Raw genomic sequence first — 7,988 nt, 5'->3', positions numbered from 1 at the left:
AACCAAATAAGTTTCTCATTAAAATTATGTTCGCGAATACATATGTACGTACATTATTTTCTGCAAAGTAGTAGACACTTCGTACATACATACATACATACATACATAAATCATTCAATATGTGTTTTATTAGAGAATAAATATTAAATAAAAAAAAATTAAAGATCACTTACATGTCCATCAATATACATACATATGTACATACATAACTACAGATAAAAAACATACTCGTTTAAATAAAAAGGTAGACAATATATTTCTTGTACTTTCCCACTTTTGCTTTGTCAGACCACACAATCACACATACATAATTATTTCCCATATTATTGGTTCTTTTTTACTACCACAATAGAACCTGTTTCATGCACACACATTTTGCTGATTTACGACTCGAATTTAACTCGAATTCAACTCTTTTTCCACTCGCTCGTAAGGGAGTTGAAAAAACAAAAAACATGTAAATATCGCTTCGAAGCGAATACAAAGCAAACTCTAATTAAAATTGTGCTCGCGTGTTCAAAAATAAAACTCGCGATTTTGAATTTTAAAACGAGCGATATAAATAAAATAGCGATCGTGAGCGATATTTTTACCTACCCTGCTCATATGTAACATATTGTTAATCGGGAAAACAAAATCCCTAACAAATACCTAACATAAAAAAAATAATCTCACTAACACAGAACATCAAACAATTGTTCAATTCACAATCAAGTTGTATATTGTACCTACTAAAGTTTAGTAGCAGTGATTGTGTACAGATCTTTGCAGCAAGTCATAAGTTTATGTTCTCAATGAAAAAAAAAAAACAATCAAAACAAATACACATAACAATGTCAAAAGACAAAAAATCAAAAAATATGAAATTAATTAAAAATGCGAAATAAACCAAATTAATTTCTTTGAATTTTCAATTCTTTTATTTTCTTTATTCCACATTTTAAACTAATAAATAAACTGTTTTTAATAAAATTTTAGTTTTTTTGTTTTTGTAAACAGCTGTTTGTTTTTGATTTCAGTGTTACCACTTTATCGTTTTTATGCGGAAATAAAAGATTGGCAACACTAAAATTTCTTACAACATTCGAAAAACATATGAAAAATTGTCGTATGAGTTGTATAGAGCTTTTGCATAGAAAATACCAACAACATTGTTATGACTATTGTAGCAGGTGCTGACATACAACGTATATATACAACGCTACAACATCGATTGTGAATTGAACAAATTTAACTGTGGATTATATGTTAAGTCCACATTCGTTGCCCTCCCTACCATTGTCATTTCATCCTTGAATGACCCCTAAGATAAACCAATCCAACAACTTACCAATTCATCACATTAATTTCTTCTTCGGCCCACTGTACCTGAAACATTACATAATTAGAAACACATATTCATACAAATTCTATTTCACATTACATTTATTAATCAAAACAATTAACCTAAACATAAATAAAACTTATACTTAAATTAATAATCAAAATGTCTTTCAATATCACGTACACAAAAAAGGGACTTATAATTTCAATCTTAAAATGTGCGTTACTATTATATCATTTTTTGTAAAAATTCATAGTCTATATTCGTTTCTTTTCTAATACTTAAAATTTTAAAACTCTTAGTTTCGAATCGAACGGTCTTTTGACCTGTTATTTAAATTCAAAACAAGTCGTATAAATTTACTTGTAAAGTTTTTCAAATTCTGTGAATTTGTTTTCAAACTTATTATCCTCGTTTTTTTTTAACAAATCACTTGCTTTTGTAGACAGTGAAAATCATCATAATAAGTATTTAGTATTCTAATTGAAAATGTGCTAATATTATGACTTTTCAAAAAAATAGTTTTCTTCTTCTTTAAATAACGAACAAAAAAACTACCAATTTATATTTTAAACTTAACTTATTCTACCCGGAAATTAAAACTTAAACAATATCACTACACTTATTTTCTACAATAACAAAACACAATTTGCCTACACACAAGGATTACTAAAAGATTGTAAGAGTTATAATTCCACTCCAATTTAATAATATGTGTATTATTCACTGTACTCTAATTCCTGTCCCTAAAGGAGCTCCCTGAAAGACACCTAAGAGCCTAGTGTTGATCATTAATATCTTTTTTTTTGCTAATTTATATAATATTCTTTTAGTTATCCCTTTACAACACGAAACTCTATTCAATTACAATAAACTTCTTAAAAATTAATTAACTAACTTATCCGAAAAATTAAATGACTTAGCCTACCCTATACCGAACTGCCCTAATGCCTGTTTCCTTATTTTGGGATTTTTTTGTTTGTTTGCTTGGATTGTATTTTCAGGTTCTTGTCCTAGTTAAAGGGTTCTATTTCCAGGTTCTTTACGTCCCACTTTGTGGAATTGATCCAAGCACAAAATTTTCACTTGTAGATGGCGTACTTTCTTTATCTTCACAGGGTCAACAATATATAAGTATGTTTTACATGAACAGTATTACCTTTGATTTTCTTTCCTTTTTTTATAAAATTCAAATTTAAATATACGTATTTTTCACACCGTTTCTTTGCCCTCAGGATGATTCTGGAATTGCCGTAGTATTGGAGACGTATCCACTTTATGGCATCCTAATCCTCTGGCGCAAAATCTATTATAGAAATTACCTATTGAAACAATCCTTCATTTCCTATCGTATATTTTAATTTATACTCACAGATTTCTACAATATGTTTAAAATCTCAATTAAATAAAATATTAAGGTTCTGCAAGGATATTTTATTCCCTTTTTTTCAAATTCACTGTTCACTTCACTATTTATAAAACTTTATATTTTATTAGTTCAACTTTAATTGTTTCCTTATTAACATTAGCTTTTCGATTGTGCATTAACATAAACTAATGATGTTCACTCCCTATGCTTTTTTTAGTATGTATTTCAAACAAGAAAAGTAACAGAAAAACATACAAACAAATATCATAATAAAAAAAAACATAACGTGATTTTACAATGTAGTGGACATCAACACAGTTTGGGTCAATGTACCAATAACCTTGGCCTTGAAAAGTCGCCTTTTTCTTAAGAGAAAAAATTTGACTTAGTATTTCTCTTCTTTCTATTAGTTGGTGTCTGGTAACCCTACCTTCGTAAACATTATTATAATATACGACCCACCCTGTCGTTGATCTCGTCTCACATTTTGACGTTTTAACAATAACAAACATTTAACATAAGATCAAAACAAACAACAAGAATCACATCAACCACATAAAACAAAGTTTTAACTAAAATAATACAAATTGAAACAAAAATTACAAAGAATCAATACAATAATTATAACAAATACTAGTTCTTCTAAAAAATTAAAACGAGACAGTCCAAGATGACCACACACAGTCAACAAAAAAATGTAAACAACAGAAAATTTTCTGTTCATGGAGCCCATCAACCTCAACATCTTTAAGTGGGTAGAACAAAAAATATTGTATATCGCAACGCATAAGAATATGAATTATTTTTAAGAATAAAAGTATATATTAAATTTTAGCAAGTAAGAAATAAATCGATCATTAATCAATTATTTTAGAATTTAAATGAAATATATTATCATCAAAAGAAATTATAATAAACCTAATAATTTTGTACCTAAATGAATAATTTTTTTTGGTTATTATGTATTTATTTTGGTTGGAGTAGCGAATCACACTGGTATTAGCTATGTATATAAAAAAAATTATATTTTTGATTTTTATTCTATTTTTAATTATAAAATTACTTATGATTTTTTAAAAAAATCATAAATAATTTTTATAATGAAAAAAAGAAGAAATCAATTAATGATTTTTATTTTTTAAAACAAAGAATAAAAATCACCCAAAAAATTTTAATTTTCTAATTTTCGAATCTAATTTCTGCACAATTTCAGGAAATTTGATCGATTATATTAATTTCTAACGAAATATTACAAATTTTCTATATATATATTATATATATATATATAAATATATATATATATATATAAAAATATATAATAATTTAAAATAAAAAAAATATATATATATAATATATATATATATATATATATATATATATAATATATATAATCATATATATATATAAATATATATGATATATATATACTATATATATATATATATATATATATTGTTTTTATTTTTTATATGTGTGTGGTCATCTTAGGCTGTCTCGTTTTAATTTTTTAGAAGAACTAGTATTTGTTATAATTATTGTATTGATTCTTTGTAATTTTTGTTTCAATTTGTATTATTTAGTTAAAACTTTGTTTTATGTGGTTGATGTGATTCTTGTTGTTTGTTTTGATCTTATGTTAAATGTTTGTTATTGTTAAAACGTCAAAATGTGACACGAGATCAACGACAGGGTGGGTCGTATATTATAATAATGTTTACGAAGGTAGGGTTACCAGACACCAACTAATAGAAAGAAGAGAAATACTAAGTCAAATTTTTTCTCTTAAGAAAAAGGCGACTTTTCAAAGTTGAAAGCTGGGACCCTATTTTAATTCGCCTAATTTCAACAAAATTACCAGATTTTACTCTTTCGCTTTGGGAACAGTCTTTAACTTCCCCTCGAGAACTTCCCAAGTGGTCCCAAATGACACAATTCCTTGTTAACAGATATGAAGCAGTAGAACGCATCAATAGCATAAAAACTTCAAAAAGTTGTTTTACTTTAACAAATGCGGCTGAAACCATAATACTTATACATCTCAAGAAAATCTCTATGAACACGAATGTAAACTCTGTAATGAAATTCACTCGCTAAGAACTGTGGATACAATGTGTAATTAATATACTTTCTAAATTATATACTTAAGATATAATTTTAAGTTTTCTTTGAATTGCGTACAATTTAAAATTCAAGAAAAGTAATTTACGAAATACCTGTACGGTTGAAAATATCTATTATGGGAGCATAAAAGAAGAATTAATCTAAAAATAAACTCAACTGATTGGTATATATAGAAATAAAAACGTTTATTTTTTCATTTTGTTAAATATTTGGTTGTTTGTTATTTGTTTTGTTTATATAACTATTATTGTAAACTCTTCTTCCCACAATACTTCCCAAACTGAAAATAGTAGTAGTATACGACAAATTTCAAACGATGACACTAACTAACTCTAACACTACACAACAAAACCAGACTCCTCAAACTGAGAACCTTTAATTAACATGCGAAATATGAACGCATTTTTACAGCACTTCCGCAAGAAGTAATAATAACTGTTCTAGATATAGTTCAAAATCCACCACCTAATAATCTTTATCATAATCTAAAAAAGTATTAGTAGAACGACATTCACTAAGTGAAACTTCCCGGTTAGAGAAAATTTTGTCAGATAGTGAAATGGGTAACAGAAAACCATCCGTGTTTTATCGATCATTGTCTTTATTAGCTGGAGTTAGTTTTAATCCAGATATTTTGAAGAAATTAACGGGATCTAACCATAACGATATTAATGAAATGATACAATTAGCAGCGATACAATTAGCATGACAAAATTATGCTTTTAAATTAACTCTCTTAAACAGGAGAAGTAGGTATAGGAAAAGTTCTCGTTTAAGTAGTAGTTTCAACAGATGCAAACGGCTCTAATATTTCTACATATGAAAAAAAGCTTCTTACAGTTGATTTAGGCTTACGACGAGAATTCCCATTTATTTTTCTCATTGCTAACATTTCGAAACCAATAATTGGTGCAGATTTCTTTAGTAAATACGGTCTCTTAATTGATGTACATGAATTGATTACATGAATTAATGAACGATACCAATAAGAAAAGGCGTAAAGATTTATTATGGTATGACAGAGCTATCGATACTTTTGATGATATTTAAAATAGTTTTGCGTTTCGTGTTCTACTAAACCATTACAATAAATTTGCAAATTTAACATTAACTATTGATGCTTCAAATATGGTGTTTTACAACAAGTTTTTAATGATAAAGTTGAACCATTGGCATTTTTCTTAAGAAAACTTACTACAGCAGAAACATAGTATAGTACATTTGATCGCGAATTACGCGCTATATACTTAAATATTAAACACTTTAGATACTTATTAGAAGGTCGAAATTTTGTAGTTTATACAGATCATAAACCTTTAAGTTTTGACATGAATTCAAAGACTAAAAGAAGTCCAAGGCCACAGATGTTCGATATATCCGAGGCGAGTCGAAAGTCTTTCTAGACCTTTCGATGTTGATGTATTAGCGGAAAGTGAGTTAAATTTAAACAAATTACTTCAGAAACAAAAAAACGATTCAGAAATAACAACACTTATAAAAGATAAAAATAACTCTTGTAATTTGAATCTATTTGATGTGAGTTGTCGCACAATAATACTAGACCTTACGTACCTTTAAACATGAGTAAACTTGTATTTACAATGTTGCATGGTATTTCACACCTAGGCACTCGCTCAACAAAACGGTTGGTAACACGAAAATACTTTTGGCCTGGTATGAGTAAGCAAATTAATGAATGGTCAAAAGAATGTATAGATTGCCAACTATGAAAAATTCACAAACATACGAAATCTCATATCTCCATATTTCCATCGATACTAATGTCCCATTTGTCTACGCAGATTAGATTTCTAATTGGTCTATTATTTGGAAAATCATTCGTTGGGGAAACGTTTTTGATTCCCTAAAATCTAACCGTCTTTGTGGATATGGTGGATTCCCCGGCTTCCCCTTTGTAGGTGCCATTTCTATTGTAGATCGTTTTTCAATTTTTTCACTAGCTAGCGATTCAACACCGTCGCTTATTCTACTAGTTACGTTCATTTTCTTTATTTCCCTAATCATTTTACCAAAACCTTCTTCCAAGCTTTCCTTTATCTTTAAATCTATTTTGTCTTCGAGTTCTGATCTGTAATCTTTAACATTTTCAGCAATAATTTCACGGATAAGACCAGCATAAACTCTAGGATTATTTCCCGGTGAAAAACCTTTTCGATTTTGAGGAATAATCGGAGGTGGAAAATTGTATGTTCCCGGAGGAACTGATGTTTTTGGAATTGCTCCGTTTGTTGATTAGGAACTACTGTAGGTGTTTGCAACTGTATATTATCTGATTGGTGAGTTTGTGGTGTTAAAATTGTAGCTGACAATCTATAATGTTTCCTTGTTCCCTAAGTTCCTATCAGTATTCATCGGTGTTCTCCTTAATGGCATTTTGGAATGATTTTACAAAACAATAATTAAAAGATAAAATACATATACTATAATATTTTACAAAACAAATCGTTCACAACACGATAATATGAGTATTGATGATAGTTGTTGGGTTTTTTTTAACGTTTTCTTTAATTGATGATGTTCTAGTATAAAAATCTATTCCATCTACATGAATCGTAAACACGCAAACTGAAAGCTTTTATAGAACAGGACAATTTCCGATTCATGTTTCCGGTTTAATAATAACAAAGCAAATCAATATTTACAACTATATTTATATAATATTCTATAGGATAAATACTAATTTATTTTGTTTTTATTCATATTTTCAAAATACAAGATGCAAACTGAATCATAAAAAACAGGACACTTGTATTCAGACGATAACCTACAAAAAACAACGTCTAATTCAAAACACGCAAACTAACTTTTCAAATATTTTGTTAGGACGATTTCAAATTAACTTAAATTTTCTCTATGCCTATTCCTAATAACTGAATATTTCACACATTTAGTTGTTGTACGCGTCCTATTTATGCAACTTAAAATACAGATTCATGGATTTGAAACTGCATTTCCGGTTGTCTACTTTCTGATTGGGCGTCATTATTGTTACGTGACTCTTTCTTGATCTGGTGTACTTCGATGCCGCCTCGACTAGCTCAAGCTTTCGGCGTGGGAACCCAACCCGCATCTACAGTACCAAGAAACTGTACCAATAAGTAATAAAAACAAGTAAGAGTGCTATATTCCTAGTATAGTTAATAAAAACATTAA

This window comes from Lucilia cuprina, chromosome X (assembly GCF_022045245.1).
Source record: "Lucilia cuprina isolate Lc7/37 chromosome X, ASM2204524v1, whole genome shotgun sequence".
In the NCBI taxonomy this organism is placed as follows: domain Eukaryota; kingdom Metazoa; phylum Arthropoda; class Insecta; order Diptera; family Calliphoridae; genus Lucilia; species Lucilia cuprina.
This window is presented reverse-complemented; position numbering follows the sequence as displayed.